Raw genomic sequence first — 17,685 nt, 5'->3', positions numbered from 1 at the left:
ACAAGAATAAACAAAGAAAAGGTCTGGGAAAGGCCAAATTAATTCACATGAAGATGTCGGATGAACGGTCCCCAAGTTTCTTCAAATTTAATTGACGAGTCAAAAATTGTGCTCCTAATTTTTTCCAAACTCAGATAAGAAATAGTTTGAAAAAGCCACTGAGACGTGGTAGGAGGGTTTACTTCTTTCCAATTTTGTAATATAGACCTTCTGGCCATTAATGTTACAAAAGCAATCATTCGTCTGATTGAAGGAGAAAACTGATTACCATCCTCATTTGGTATACCAAAGATTGCAGTAATAAAGTTAGGTTGTAAATCAATGTTCCAAATTGAGGAAATGGTAACGAATATATCCTTCCAGTAATTATGTAAAGTAGGACATGACCAAAACATATGGGTCAGTGAAGCCACTTCTGAATGACATCTATCACATTGAGGGTTAATATGAGAATAAAATCGAGCAAGTTTATCTTTAGACATATAAGCTCTATGTACAATTTTAAATTGTATTAAAGCATGTTTAGCACATATAGAAGAAGAATTAACCATTTGTAAAATTTTTTCCCATTTATCTGTTGGTATATTGTAGCGAAGTTCTTTTTCCCATTGTTGTTTAATTCTATCAGACATTTCTGGTTGTATCTTCATAATCATGTTGTAAATAAAAGCAACTAATCCCTTCTGACAAGGATTTAAGGTAAAAATCAAATCTGAGAAATCCGTTGAAGTTGAGTTGGGAAAAGATGGTAAAACTTTATGTAAAAAATTTCTAATTTGTAAATATCTGAAGAAATTAGATTTAGGTAATTTAAATTTATTGGAAAGTTGGTCAAAAGACATCAAAGTACCTTCAAAAAAAAGGTCACGAAAACATTTTATACCTTTCCTTTTCCATATGCTAAAGGCTTGATCGAATTGGTCTTGATAGAGCTAAGGACTGCAAGGGTAAAAGATACCCTGATGGTCATTACATACAGACCCCCAAACTGTACTAAGGGTGTAGTCTAAAAGTTACAATGGTGATAGAAATGCATGCCAAAAGGGTAATGTTACAATAGTCACGCCAAGTATTACAATACAATTTTAATATGCGGGTAGATTGGGAAAATCTACTGGACCTGTACACCCCAGGGTTCTGAAAGAGGAGTTTGATGAGATTATGAAGGCATTAGAAATGATGAGGAATGCTTCCAAAAGAATGGAAGAATGCAAATGTCACTTCACTCTTCAAGAAGGGAGAGAGGCAGAGGAAAGGAAATTATAGACCAGTTAGTCTGACCTCAATGGTTGAGAAGATGTTGGAGTCACTTTTTAAGGATGTGGTTTCGGGATACTTGAAGGCACATAATAAAATAAGCCATAGTCCGCATGGTTTCCTCAAGAAAAAATCTTGCCTGTCAAATCGGTTGTAATTCTTTGAAGAAATAACAAGTAGGAAACATAGAGGAGACTTGGTTGATTGGTTGATTGGATTTTCGGAAGGCCTTTGACAAGGTGCCACATATGAGGCTGCTTACCAAACTACGAGCCCATAGTATTACAGGAAAGATTCTAGGATGGATAAAACAGTGGCTGATTAGCATGAAGCAAAGAGTGAGAATAAAGGGAGCTTTTTCAGGTTGACTGCTGGTGACTAATGGTGTTCCACAAGGTTCTGTGTTAGGACTACTCCTTTTTACATTATTCATCAATGATTTGGATGAAGAAATTGATGGCTTTGTTACAAAGTTTGCAGATGATATGAAGATAGGTGGAGGGGAAAGTAGTTTTTGTTCTCAGCAATATTTTTATTGTTTTTTTTAGTCGAGAAAGCATAGTACAAAGGAGGTTTGTGCAGTACATAAATAGTTTTGAAGAAATAGAGAGGCATAGAGAGGCTTAGAATGACTTAGACAGACTGGGAGCATGGATAAAGAAGTGGCAGATAGACTATAATGTTGGGAAAAGTATGGTCATGCATTTTGGTAGAAGAAATGAAAATGTTGACTATTTTCTAAATGCAGAAAAAATACAAAAATCTAAAGAACTAAGGAATTTGGGATGTCCTGTGCAGAATACACTAAAGGTTAGTTTGTGGGTTGAGTCTATGCAGAAGAAGGCAAAGGTGAGCAGCTTTTGGCCTCTTGTCTTAGAAAGGATGTGCTGAAACAGGAGAGGCTTCAAAGGAAGTTCACAAAAATGATATGAAGACCTCTCATGTGAAGACCATTTGATGGCTCTGGGCCTGTGTTCACTGGAATTCAAAAGAATGAGAGGTGACCTCATTGAAACCTATCGAATGGAACGTCGTGGGAGGGTTGGCAGAGGAGTTCCAGAGGTGGTGTGTGTGGGGGGTGTAGACACACCCAGCCCTGAGATGCCAGGCAAGGTCATTTGATTTCAAACAATTGATTTATTGATCATTACAGAATGTCTGTCTGGTGCTTCCCATTCCTTTCTTTTTCCCTACCCCCTTCCCACTCTCAGTCCACAATGGAGACCGATATCAGAATCAGGTTTATTATCACTCACGTATGTCATGACTTTTTTTTTGTGGAGGCACTGCAGTGTAATACTGTTCAAAGTTGAAAGCAAATGTATCTTCAAAGTACGTATGTGTCACCATTTTCTTATTGGCATTCACAGTAAATACAAAGAAACACAATGAAATCAATGAAAAACCACATAGAACAAGACAGATAAATAACCAGATAAACAGCAACAAACTGTGAAAAGTACAAAAGGAAAAAGTAAATAAATAACAAACAAGAGAAATCCTGCAGATTCTGGAAATCCAAGCAACTCACATAAAATGCTGGAGGAACTCAGCAGGCTATGCAGCATCTATGGAAAAAAGTACAGTCAACGTTTCAGGCCAAAACCCTTCAGCAAGGCTGGTATGGTGAGGGTCCTTAATGATGGATGCTGCTTTCCTTCAACAGCACTCTGTGTAGATGTGCCGAATGGTAGGGAGAACTGTACCTTTGATGGGCTGGACTGTAACTTTATAGAACTTTCCATTTAAGGGCATTGGGGTTTCAATACCAAGCCATGCTGCAACCATCAGTATGCTTTCTGCCATCATCTGTAAAAGTTTGTCAAAGTTTTAGAAGACATGTTGAATCTTTGTAAATTTCTAAGAAATAAAAGCACTGCAGTGCTTCTTTGTAATGGCATTTAAGTACTGGACCAAAAACAAATCCTCTGTTTTACACAGATTAACAGATGCATGGAACAAGCTGCTAGGGAAAAAGGTTGAAACAGACAACAGTAATGTAAGAGGAATCCTCGTACCAGATTCCCAAAAGGTTAATTTGCAGTCTGAGTCTCTGGTGAGGAAGGCAAATGTGATGTTAGCATAGAGGACAAAAATATAAAAGCAAGTCAACTCAAATCAAGTTTTATTGTCATTTTGACCATAGACTGCTGGTACAGAACACAGTAAAAATGAAACAACGTTCCTCCAGGACCCTGGTGCTACATGAAACACAAAACTACACCAGACTATGTGAGACAGCACAAGGCTACACTAGACTACATAAAACATAAAAACTACTCTAGACTACAGACCTGCACAGGACTACATAAAGTGCACAAAACAGTGCAGGGCAGTACAATAATTATATAAACAAGACAATAGGCACAGTAGAGGACAAATTACAATATAATAATAAATGATGTAGATGTCAGTCCAGACTCTGAGTATTGAGGAGTCTGATAGCTTGGGGGAAGAAACTGTTACGTAGTCTGGTCGTGAGAGCCTGAATGCTTCGGTGCCTTTTCCCAGATGGCAGGAGGGAGAAGAGTTTGTGTGAAGGATGCGTGAGCTCCTTCACAATGCTGTTAGCTTTGCGGGTGCAGTGTGTGGTGAAAATGGCTGTAATAGCAGGAAGAAAGATATCGATGATCTTCTCAGCTGAACTCACTCTCTGCTGCAGGGTGTTGCGATCTGAGATGGTGCATTTCCCAAACCAGGCAGTGATGCAGCTGCTCAGGATGCTCTCTATACATCCTTTGTAGAATGTGGTGAGGATAGGGGATGGGAGATGGATTTTTCTCAGCCTTCGCAGAAAGTAGAGATGTTGCTGAGCTTTCTTGGCTATGGAGCTGGTGTTGAGGGACCAGGTGAGATTCTCCATCAGGTGAACACCAAGAAATTTGGTGCTCTTAACGATCTCAACGGAGGAACTGTCAATGTTCAGCGGAGAGTGGTCACTCTGTGCTCTCCTGAAGTCAACAACCATCTCTTTTGTTCTGCTCACATTCAGAGACAGGTTGTTGGCTCTACCCCAGTCCTTTAGCTGCTGCACCTCCTCTCTGTAAGCTGACTCGTTGTTCTTGCTGATGAGACCCACCACGGTCGTGTATTCGGCGAAATTGATGATATGATTCGATCTGTGTATTGCTGCACAGTCTTGGGTCAGCAGAGTGAACAGCAGTGGACTGAGCGCACAGCCTGGGGGGGGCCCCGTGCTCAGTGTGATGGTGTTGGAGATGCTGCTCAGAATAGTCTAGGATCCAGTTGCAGAGGGAGGTGTTCAGGCCCAGTAGGCTCAGCTTTCCAATCAGGTGCTGAGGGATGATTGTGTTGAATGCTGAACTGAAGTCTATGAACAGCATTCAAATGTATGTGTCTTTTTTATCCAGGTGGGTGAGGGCCAGGCGGAGGGTGGTGGTGATGGCGTCGTCTGTTGAGCAGTTGGGACGATACACAAACTGTAAGTGGTCCAGTGAAGGGGGCAGCAGGGTCTTTATGTGACTCATGACGAGCCTCTCGAAACACTTCATGATGATGGATGTGAGTACAACGGGATGGTAGATGTTGAGACAGGATATTGAAGACCTCTTCGGCACGGGGATGATAGTGATGGTCTTGAAGCACATTGGTAGGATGTAATGTTGAGGCTTTATAAAGTACTGGTGAGGCTTATTTTTGAGTATTATGAGCAGTTTTTGGGCCCCTTATCTAAAAAAGGATGTGGTGACATTGGAGAGGGTCAGAGGAGATTTATAAAAATGATTCCAGGGTTGAAAGACTTGTCATTTGAAGAGCATTTGATGGCTCTGGGCCTCTACTCACTGGACTTCAGAATAATGAGGGGTGACCTCATTATTCAAAACCTATCAGATGTTGAAAGGACTCGATAGAGTGGATGTGGAGAGGATGGTGGGAGAATCTAAGACTAGAGGACATAATCTCAGAATAGAAGGGTATCCTTTTATAACAGAAATGAGGAGGAATTTCTTCTCCCAGAGAGTGGTGAATCTGTGGAATTCATTGCCACTGGCTACTGTGGAGGCTAAGTTATTGGGTATATTTAGGCAGAGGTTGATAGGTTCTTGATTAGTCAAAGCATGAGGAGATACAGGGAGAAGGGGAGAAGGTAGGAGATTGGGGCTGAGAAGGAAAATAGATCAGCCATGATGAAATGGTAGAGCAGACTCAATGGGCCAAATGGTATAATTCTGCTCCTATACCTTGTGGCTTATTTAGACAGGCTGATGAAAAGGCAGGGAATGAAAGGATACAGACCATATGTAGGCAGATTTTGATTGTCATAATTTTTGGCAATATGGGCTGTGGGCTCAACTTCAATTGCTTCATCACTGAACTGTTTCCACAACTTATAGACTCAATTTCAAGAACTCTTCATTTCATGTTCTCAATAGCTTATTTATTTGTGTTATTTTTTTAAAAAAATTGTATTGTATCTGATTGTAGATTTCAGGAGAAGAAAACCAGCGGTGCATGAGCCAGTTGTCATCCGAGATGGAAAAGGTCAGTAACATTAAATTCCTGGGTGTCACTATTTCAGATGATCTGTCCTCGACCCCTCATTTAAATAAAATTGCAAAGAAACCATAACAGTGTCTCTAATCCTCATCCTCAGAGATTCAGCATGTCTTAACGAAGTTCTTTAGATGTGTAGCGGAAAGTGTCTTGACTGGTTGTACTATGGCCTGTTATGGGAACACCAAAACCTTTGAATGGAAAATCCAAGAGAAGGCAGTGGATTTGGCCCAATACATCATAAGTAAAGCCCTCCCAGTCACTGAGCACATCTACATGAAACACTGAAATAGGAAAGCAGCATCCATCATCAAAATCATCACCACCCAGGCCATGCTCTTTTCTTGCTGATGCCATCAGCTAGAAGATGCCTCAGGACTCACACCACCAGGTTAAAGAACAGCTATTACTCCTGAACCATCAGACTCTTGAACAAAAGAGGAAAAATGCACTCATTTATTTATGATGTTCCCAAAGCCAATGATCTCAGGTTAAGGACACTTTTTCTTGCTCTTGTTATTTATCGCAAGTTACTTGTTATATTTATAACTTGTTGTCCTCTATGTTCTTGTTCTCATTGATCTTGTTTCCATAACTGTTCTATAGATTTGCTGAGCATGTCCAGGGGATAAAGAATCTCAGGGTTGCCTGGGGTGATATGTATGTACTCTGATAATACATTTTACTTTGAACTTTGAACTTTATTTGCAGGGATTGTTGTCTTTTGTACACTGGTTATTCATCTGTCCTATTGGGTGCAGTCTTTCCTTGATTCTATTATGTTTCTTAGATATAATGAATATGCTCTCAAGAAACAGGGTTGTATGTGGTGTGTGGTGAACTATGTGCCTGTCGGGACACGCCCCTGCTGACTGCTCCTGTGGCTCCTCCCACAGGCCCCTGTATAAAGGAGACCTGCGGCCTGAAGATCGGCCTCAGTCTCCAGGACCTTGTATGATAGACACTCACTCCTGGTTCCTTCTTCCAGTCAATAAAAGCCGATATCTCGCCTACGTCTCAGTGTGAGTTATTGATGGTGCATCAATTTTATTGACTGGAAGTTTTAAAACATGGAACTCGTTTTGCGTCCGGACCGGTTGGATTTGGACCCTCAAGACCCTGACGCAGCTCTCGCTTTTGAACACTGGCTTGCATGCTTCCAATCGTACTTGGCGGAGCTTCGTGCGACTGAACCCGCCGTTATGCACAGAATCCTACTCTCGAGGGTCTCCTCCAAAGTTTACTCCTTTATCCGGGACCTGCCGACCTACGAAGGGGCACTGGACGCCCTCAAACGACAGTACCTGCGGCCGGTGAACACCGTCTACGCAAGACATCGCTTAGCTACCCGGCAACAGCGGCCTGGCGAATCGTGCGCTGAGTTTCTCCGAGCACTACAGACACTCGTCCGAGCTTGTGACTGCAAGACGCTCACGGCAGAACAACATGCGGAGCTGCTGGTGCGAGACGCCTTTGTGACGGGACTGAGGTCAGTGTACATGCGCCAGCGGCTGCTGGAGAACTCGGATCTTACCTTAAGCTCGGCGATAGAGAAGGCCAACGCTCTAGAAGCTGCGCGGCATAACGCCGACGCTGTCCAGTCGCGCGATTCCCCGCCGGTTCCGTGGACGCCTCAGACCCCGCCACCGCCGGCTCCCGGGAGCGAATTCGCCAACGCCGCCGCCAGTCGCGATTCCACGAGCTCCCCGACCCAGACCACGGCTGTGGCCCGTAAGAAACTCGTGCTTTGTTATTTCTGTGGCCAAAAGAAACATCCTCGACAATGCTGTCCAGCGCGAGAAGCGACCTGCTCCAGCTGCGGAAAGCGGGGCCACTTCGCCAAGGTCTGTAAGTCTCAACCTCGAGCGGAGTGCAGCACTGCGGGTGAAACGTGGGGGCCGCCATCTTGCATGCCGGGATGTGGGCGGCCATCTTTGTCGACGTCAGCACGCCCCGCCCCGACCCTCGGATGCTGACCGGGTACCCCGGATGTGAGCGGCCATCTTTGTCGACGTCAGCATGCCCCGCCCCCGACCCTCCGATGCTGACCGGGTACCCCGACGGCGATCCAACTGATGGGCGGCCATCTTTGTCGACGTCAGCACGCCCCGCCCCCGACCCTCGGATGCTGACCGGGTACCCCGGATGTGAGCGGCCATCTTTGTCGACGTCAGCATGCCCCGCCCCCGACCCTCCGATGCTGACCGGGTACCCCGACGGCGATCCAACTCTGGCCACTGTGACTCTCGACCAAAGCGCCCCTCACCAGCTTGCAAGGTCCATGATGGACATCCAGGTGGAGGGGCATTGGACTGGATGCCTGTTTGACACGGGCAGCACTGGGAGTTTTATTCACCCGGACACAGTGCAACGCTGCGGACTTGCAACGCGGCCGGTCAGTCGGAGGTTCCATTTGGCTTCTGGGTCGCAGTCCGCAGACATCCGGGCGGGTTGTGTAGCGACTTTGGTGGTGCAAGGCACAGTATATCGGGACTTTGAACTGCTGGTCATGCCTAATCTGTGTGCACCTGTGCTATTGGGGCTGGACTTCCAGAGCCATCTCGAAAGTGTGACTATGGTATACGACGGGCCCCTCCCACCACTCACTGTCAAGAATCCTCAGTTTTGTGGGACTTCTTCACATACCCCGCTACTGACCACACACACACACGGACACACACATCCCATCCAGAACCAGGCCAACAGCTGCGCTACCGACACTTGCAGCCTCTCCACTCTCAAGATCCCTCCCCCACCGCTGTTCGCCAACCTGACCCCCGACTGTAAACCTGTGGCAACCAAAAGCAGGAGGTACAGCGCGGGGGACCGGGCCTTCATTCGGTCGGAGGTGCAGCGGCTGCTCAGGGAGGGGATCATTGAGCCGAGCACAAGCCCTTGGAGGGCCCAGGTGGTTGTTGTTCGGACTGGGCAGAAAAATAGGATGGTGGTGGACTATAGTCAAACCATCAATAGGTTTACGCAGCTTGACGCATACCCCCTACCCCGCATCGCGGATATGGTCAACCAGATTGCTCAGTATAAGGTGTTCTCGACAATAGATCTGAAATCCGCTTATCACCAGCTCCCCATCTGCCCAGAGGACCGCCCCTACACCGCCTTCGAGGCGGGCGGCCGGCTCTATCACTTCCTGCGCGTCCCTTTCGGTGTCACGAATGGTGTCTCTGTCTTCCAGAGGGAAATGGACCGGATGGTGGACCAGTACCAACTGCAGGCCACATTTCCCTATCTGGATAACATCACCATCTGTGGTCATGACAGGCCAGATCACGACGCCAACCTCCAACGGTTTCTCCAAGTGGCCGCAGCTCTGAACCTTACTTATAACAGGGACAAGTGTGTTTTTGGTACCACCCGCCTTGCTATACTTGGGTATGTCGTGGAAAACGGGGTTATTGGGCCTGACCCCGAACGTATGCGCCCCCTGTTAGAGCTCCCTCTTCCCACCACTCTCAAGGCCCTCAGACGGTGCCTGGGGTTTTTTTCCTATTACGCCCAATGGGTCCCCCATTACGCAGACAAGGCTCGCCCCCTGGTCAAGTCTACCTCGTTTCCCCTCTCTGCTGAGGCCTGCGCGGCCTTCAACTGCATTAAAGCGGACATTGCCAAAGCTACGATGCATGCAGTGGACGAGACCGCTCCCTTCCAAGTGGAGTGTGATGCCTCCGATTTCGCTCTGGCTGCTACCCTTAATCAGGAAGGCAGACCAGTAGCATTCTTTTCTCGCACCCTCCAAGGCTCTGAAATTCGGCACTCCGCGGTGGAGAAAGAAGCCCAGGCCATAGTGGAGGCTGTTAGGCACTGGAGGCACTATCTTGCTGGCAAAAGATTCACTGTGCTGACCGACCAGCGCTCGGTTGCGTTCCTGTTCAGCAACCAACAGCGGGGCAAGATCAAAAATGATAAGATTTTGCGGTGGAGGATAGAACTCTCCACCTACACCTATGATATCCTGTACCGGCCTGGCAGACTCAATGAGCCCCCTGATGCCCTATCCCGGGGAACATGTGCTAGCACACAGCTCGACCAGCTGTACGCCCTTCATGCACAACTTTGCCATCCGGGGGTCACCCGATTTTACCATTTTGTGAAAGCTCGGAACCTGCCGTACTCCCTGGAGGACATCAGGACGATGACCAGGGACTGCCAAATTTGTGCCGAGTGCAAACCGCACTTCTACTGTCCTGACACGGCACAACTTGTCAAGGCCACCCGCCCTTTTGAACGCCTGAGTGTTGACTTTAAGGGCCCCCTTCCCTCCACTGACCGCAATGTCTATTTGCTCAGTGTTATTGACGAGTTCTCACGGTTCCCCTTTGCCATCCCCTGCCCCGACACCACTGCCACGTCCGTCATAAAAGCCCTGCGCCAGCTCTTCACTCTGTTCGGGTATCCCTGCTATATCCACAGTGATAGAGGGTCCTCCTTTATGAGTGAAGAGCTGCGCCAGTACTTGCTAGCTAGGGGCATTGCTACCAGTCGGACCACGAGTTATAATCCCCGGGGTAATGGCCAGGTAGAGCGGGAGAATGCCACAGTGTGGAAGGCCACACTTTTAGCCCTCAAGTCCAAAGGGTTGCCGGTCTCTCGATGGCAGGAGGTCCTCCCTGAGGCACTGCACTCTATCCGCTCTCTGTTATGTACGTCCACCAATGCCACCCCTCACGAACGCCTATTCTCTTTTCCCAGGAAGTCTGTCACTGGGACCACCCTACCAGTTTGGCTGACGTCCCCGGGGCCAGTGCTGCTCCGGAAACATGTGAGGAGCAATAAATACTCCCCGCTGGTGGAGAGGGTTCACCTTCTCCATGCGAACCCCCAGTATGCTTACGTGGTCTTACCTGATGGGCGGGAGGACACGGTCTCCATCCGCGACCTGGCACCCGCAGGTGCAGCAGACCACTACCCTGAAGGCTCTCCGGTAACTGTGAACCCTGCACCAGAGGTGACACCGTACTCACCAGGCCCTACACAGACTCCTCACGACACTTGTATACCGGGCGTTTCGTACGCATTTATACCAGGCGCCTCGCACATGCATGAGGGATCACCGGCGCCTAGTGGGCAAGAACACGCGCAACCCCCGTCCCCTGTGCAATCGCCAATGTTGCCGGCACCTATGCGGTCACAGCCGGTGCTACGTAGATCGCAGCGACAGATTCGACTGCCTGATCGGCTTGACTTGTAAGAACCTTCGCTACATGAGGACTTTTTCAAACGAAGGGGGGGTGAATGTGGTGAACTATGTGCCTGTCGGGACACGCCCCTGCTGACTGCTCCTGTGGCTCCTCCCACAGGCCCCTGTATAAAGGAGACCTGCGGCCTGAAGATCGGCCTCAGTCTCCAGGACCTTGTATGATAGACACTCACTCCTGGTTCCTTCTTCCAGTCAATAAAAGCCGATATCTCGCCTACGTCTCAGTGTGAGTTATTGATGGTGCATCATGGTGACAGCAATACAACCTGAGTCAACAAACACGCTCAGCAATTCAGGAACAGCCTCTTCCTCTCTGCCATCCGATTTCTAAATGGACATTGAACCTTCCGACACTAACTCACTTTTTTTTTAATATACACTTTTTTGCACATTTTAAAAATCTATTCAATATATGTACACTGTAATTAATTTACTTGTTTACTTATAACTTTTTTTCTCTGCTAGATTATGTATTGTATTGAACTGCTGCTGCTAAGTTAACAAATTTTATGACACATGCCAGTGATAATAAACCTGATTCTGATTCTGATATGAACTTTGATATTTAACATTTGGAGAGTTTCTATGAGATCTCCCCTCATTCTCCTGAATTCCATGGAATACAGCCCAAGAGTTGCCAGACATTCCTCATACGGTAACCTTTTTATTTCTGGAATAATTCTTGTGAATCTTCTCTGAACCCTCTCCAATGTCAGTATATCCTTTCTAAAATAAGGAGCCCAAAAACTGCACACAATACTCCAAGTGTGGTCTCACAAGTGCCTGATAGAGCCTCAACATCACATCCCTACTCTTGTATTCTATTCCTCCAGAAATGAATGCCAACATTGCATTCACATTCTTCACCTCCGACTCAACCTGGAGGTTAACCTTTAGGGTATCCTGTACAAGGACTCCTAAGTCCCTTTGCATTCCTGCATTTTGAATTCTCTCCCATCTAAATAATAGTCTGTCCGTTTACGTCTTCCACCAGAGTGCATGAACATGCACTTTCCAACATTGTATTTCATTTGCCACTTCTTTGTCTATTCCCTTAAACCGGGGGTCGGCAACCCACGGCTCCGGAGCCACATGTGGCTCTTATACGTCTGTGCTGCGGCTCCCTGTTGCTTTGGGAAATAATTGGTTGTGGCGACCCTTTTCCTGGCACATCCGAACCGACTCACAATTAGATAGCCTACGGGGGTTTGCGAGCACAGAGCTTTGGAGCCTCTGCGCCATGGGGGGCAGGTTGAGGGAGGCTTAAAAGTGAGGCTGAAGATTTCGAATAAAGTTTTTTCCTTCGACTGCAGTTACCGACTCCGTGTCGTAATTTTAGCGCTGCGTGTAGCACACCGCTACATGGTCAGTATTTAATTAAAATGTATTTTATGTTAGTTTGTTAGTTTTTGAAATGTAAATCTAAATTTGAAGATTATGGTGATCTTGTACAATCTAAATAAGAAGTTGTGGCGACCCATTTCCTGACACATCCGAACCGGCTCACAATTAGCCAGCGTTCAGGCTAAGGGAGATAGCCTACGGGGGTTTGTGAGTACGTGTCTTTTGCAGCATCCGCGCCCATGGGGGGCGGGTTGAGGGAGGCTTAAAAGCAAGGCTGTTTAGTTCGAATAAAGCTATCTTTGACTGCAGTTTACTGACTGCGTGTAGCACACCGCTACAACGTGTTTTTATCGCTGGCTGTCCAGAGGGGAGGTGCTGAAACGCTTTGTCGCGTGTCTGGAAGAAGTGAAAACTTTCCTGGGCAGCAAAGGGCTCACCTTTCCTGAGCTGGAACAGCCAGAGTGGCTGGAAAAGCTACACTTCATGGTAGACATGACAGCGCACCTGAACACGCTGAACACAGCTCTTCAACGGGGTAAGGACGTACAGCCCTGCACATGTTGGAGGATGTTTTGGCATTCGAGCGCAAGTTGACGTTGCTTGCCAGAGATTTACAGAAAGGCACATTGTCTCACTTCCCCAATTTGAGAGAGTTCAAACAAGGTCACGACATGATAAATTCGGAGTATTTACATTCTGCAATCATCGCAATGCAAACATCGTTTGGGAAACGCTTCTGTGAGTTCAGAGAGGAAAAAAACACATTATCCTTCCCGGTCACTCCCCTAAGCATCGATCTATCCCTACTGAATGCGACTGCATTGTCAGGTGTGAGTCAACCTGAACAAGGATGATAAATATTTTAATTGCCTATTATTTTACGTATATTCATATGTTTTCATTGTTCAGTGAAATAGTCCTTTTATTTTTCAGGTTGACAGCTGGCTGACGTTATTTTTGGTTTGCTGCTGGCGGCAAATTTAAGTTTGGCGTTTTTCATAAATACAAGAAGGACTCAAATAGACGTTGAGTATTTTACTTAAAAGTAACCTTCAACCCAACGTCTTTTTTTCGGAGGTCAAAATGTTTTTGTTGCATGCAGAAATGTAATTTCGTTTTCTCTGCAGGAGTTCATCAATTTCATAAATGCAACACATTATAGTTTGTTTATACATAGCATAAAGGCAAAACAAAACGTTGTATGCAGTGTTATTTAATTTTAAATGTCAAACGGGTTTTGCGGCTCCCAGTGTTTTCTTTACTGTGGGAAACGGGTCCAAGTGGCTCTTTCAGTGGTAAAGGTTGCTGACCCCTGCAAACTATCTAAGTCTCTTCATGCTCTTTGTTTCCTCAACAATACTCGCTCCTCCACCTATCTCTGCATCATCAGCAAATTTAGCCACAAATCCATTAATAATGTAGTCTAAATAATTGAGATACATTGTGAAAAGCACCGACCCCAGTGGAACTCCACTGGCAACCAGCAGCCAGCCAAAATAGGATCCTTTTATTCCCACTCTCTGTTTTCTGCCAACCAGCCAATGCTCCACCTATGCTAATAAATTCCCTGTAATTCCATGGGCTCTTATCTTGTTAAAGAGCCTCATGTGCGACACCTTGTCAAAGGCCTTCTGAAAATCCAAGTACACCATGTCTACTGCATCTCCTTTATGTACCCTGCTTGTAATTTTCTCAAGGAATTGAAGTAGATTAGTCAGGCAGGATTTTCCTTTCAGGAAACCATGCTGGCTGTGGCCTATCTTGTCATGTGCCCCCAGCTATTCCGTAATCTGATCCCTAGCAATTGATTCCAACAACTTCCCAACCACTGATGACAGGCTAACAGGTCTATAGTTTCCCTTCTGATGCCTCCCACCCTTCTTAAGTAACAGCGTAACATTTTCAATTTTCCAGTCATCCGGCACAATGCCAGAATTTATCTGTTTTTGAAAGATCATCGTTAATGCCTCTGCAATCTCTCCAGCTACTTCCCGAACCTGAGGGTACATTCCATCAGGTCCAGGAGATTTATCCACCCTCAGACCATTAAACTTCCTGAACACCTTCTCAGTCATACATTTCACTGCATATACTTCATTTCCCTGACACTCTTGAATGTCCGGTATACTGAAAATGTCTTCAACTGTGAAGACTGATGCAAAGTATGCATTCAGTTCCTCTGCCCTCTCTATGTCTGTCAATACAAATATCTCCAGCATCATTTTTATTAGTCCTATATGGACCCTCAACTCTCTTTTACCCTTTATATACTTAAAAGAGCCTTTAGTATTTTAGAAACATAGAAACATAGAAAACCTACAGCACAATATAGGCCGTTCGACCCACAAAGCTGTACCGAACATGTTCTTACCTTAGAACTACCTGGGCATACCTATAGCCCTCTATTTTTTTAAGCTCCATGTACCTATCCAGGAGTCTCTTAGAAGACTCCATCACCACCACCACCACCAGAGTATTCCACCAACTCACCACGCTCTGAGTAAAAAAACTTACACCGACATCTCCTCTGTACATGCAGATTTCAACATGCAGGTGGACTGGGAGAATCAGGTAGGTGCTGGACCCCAGGATAGGGAGTTTGTGGAGTGTCTAAGGGATGTATTTTTGGAACAGCTTGTGCTTGAGCCAACCAGGAACAAGGCTATTTTGGACTTGGTGATGTGTAATGAACAGGAATTGATAAGTGATCTTGAAGTAAAGGAGCCATTAGGAAGTAGTGATCATAACATGATAAGTTTTTATCTACAATTTGAGAGGGATAGGGGCAGATCAGAGGTGTCAGTGTTGCAATTAAATAAAGGAGACTACGGAGCCATGAGGGATGAGCTGGCCAAAGTTAAATGGGCGGATGCTCTGGCACGAAAGACAGTGGATCAGCAGTGGCAGATATTCTTGGGCATAATACAAAAGATGCAAATGCAGTTCATTCCAATGAGAAGGAAGGATTCAAAGAGGGGTAAGGGGCCACAGTGGTTGACAAAGGAAGTCAGAGATTGTATAGCATTAAAGAAAAAGAAGTATGACAGGGCTAAGATGAGTGGGAATACAGATGATTGGGAAAGTTTTAAGGAACAGCAGATCTTAACTAAAAAAGCAATACGGAGAGAAAAAATCAGGTATGAGCTCAGTCTAGCCAGGAATATAAAAGGGGATAGCAAAAGCTTTTTTAGCTATGTGAAGAGAAAGAAGATAGTTAAGAACAATGTTGGCCCCTTGAAGAATGAATCGGGAGAAATTGTTATGGGAAACAGGGAAATGGCAACAGAATTTAATGCATACTTTAGATCTGTCTTCACCAGGGAGGACACAAGCAATCTCCCAGATGTATGGATGGGCCAGGGTCATAAGATATCAGAGGAATTGAGACAGATTGACATTAGGAAAGAAACTGTGATGAGTAGACTGGTAGGACTGAAGGCTAATAAATCCCCGGGTCCAGATGGTCTGCATCCAAGGGTTCTAAAAGAGGTGGCTCAGGAAATTGCGGATGCATTGGTAATCATTTTCCAATGTTCCTTAGATTCAGGATCAGTTCCTGAAGATTGGAGAGAGGCTAATGTTGTCCCACTTTTCAAGAAGGGAGGGAAGGAGAAAACGGAGAACTATCGCCCTGTTAGCCTAACGTCAGTCATGAGGAAGATGCTTGAGTCCATTATTAAGGACGAAATAGTGGCACATCTAGATGGCAGAAATAGGATTAGGCTGAGCCAGCATGGATTTACCAAGGGCAAATCATGCTTGACTAATCTGTTGGAGTTTTTTGAGGGTGTAACAAGGATGTTAGACGAGGGTAAGCCAGTAGATGTTGTGTACCTAGATTTTCAGAAGGCATTCGATAAGGTGCCACATAGGAGATTGGTGAGTAAAATCAGAGCTCATGGCATTGGGGGCAGGGTTTCAACATGGATAGAAAACTGGTTGGCAGATAGAAAGCAAAGGGTAGCAGTGAATGGGTGTTTCTCAGACTGGCTGGAGGTGACTAGTGGGGTACCACAGGGCTCTGTATTGGGACCACAGCTCTTTACGATTTATGTCAATGATTTAGATGAGGGCATTGAAAACTATATCAGCAAATTTGCTGACGATACTAAACTGGGTGGCAGTGTGACATGCGAAGAGGACGTTAGGAGAATACAGGGAGACTTGGATAGGCTGAGTGAGTGGGCAGATACTTGGCAGATGTCATTCAATGTGAATAAATGTGAAGTTATTCACTTTGGAAGCGGGAACAAGAGGGCAGAGTATTGTCTGAATGGTGTAGAGTTAGGTAAGGGAGAAATGCAAAGAGACCTAGGAGTCCTAGTTCACCAGTCAATGAAGGTGAATGAGCAAGTGCAACAGGCAGTGAAGAGGGCAAATGGAATGTTGGCCTTTGTTACAAGGGGAATTGAATACAAGAGCAAGGATGTTCTTTTGCATTTGTACAGGGCCCTGGTGAGACCACACCTGGAATATTGTGTACAGTTTTGGTCTCCAGGTTTAAGGAAGGACATTCTGGCAATTGAGGAAGTGCAGCATAGATTCACTAGGTTGATTCCTGGGATGGCAGGGCTATCTTACACAGAGAGATTGGAGAGATTGGGCTTGTACATGCTGGAATTGAGGAGATTGAGAGGGGATCTGATTGAAACGTTTAAGATAATTAAAGGATTTGATAGGATTGAGGCAGGAAATATGTTCCAGATGTTGGGAGAGTCCAGTACCAGAGGGCATGGATTGAGAATAAGAGGTCAGTTATTTAAAACAGAGTTGAGGAAGAGCTTCTTCTCCCAGAGAGTTGTGGAGGTGTGGAATGCACTGCCACGGAAGACGGTGGAGGCCAATTCTCTGGATGCTTTCAAGAAGGAGCTGGATAGATATCTGATGGATAGGGGAATCAAGGGATATGGGGACAAGGCAGGGACTGGGTATTGATAGTGAATGATCAGCCATGATCTCAGAATGGCGGTGCAGACTGGAGGGGCCGAATGGTCTACTTCTGCACCTATTGTCTATTGTCTATTGTACCTACTTTCAATCACCTTAAAATTATGCCCTCTGGTGCTAGCCACTTCAGCCCTGGGGAAAAGCCTCTGACTATCCACATGATCAGTGCCTCTCATCATCTTATACACCTCTATCAGGTCACCTCTCATCCCCCGTCACTCCAAGGAGAAAACACCGAGTTCACTCGAGCTATTCTCATAAGGCATGCTCCCCAATGCAGGAAACATCCTTGTAAATCTCCTCTGCACCCTTTCTATGGTTTCCACATCCTTCCCATAGTGAGTCGACCAGAACTGAGCACAGTACTCCAAGTGGGACCTGACCAGGGTCCTATGTAGCTGCAACAT

Source organism: Hypanus sabinus, chromosome 2 (assembly GCF_030144855.1).
Source record: "Hypanus sabinus isolate sHypSab1 chromosome 2, sHypSab1.hap1, whole genome shotgun sequence".
NCBI lineage: Eukaryota > Metazoa > Chordata > Chondrichthyes > Myliobatiformes > Dasyatidae > Hypanus > Hypanus sabinus.
The sequence above is the reverse complement of the archived record's forward strand: the minus strand, read 5'-3'. Positions refer to the sequence as shown.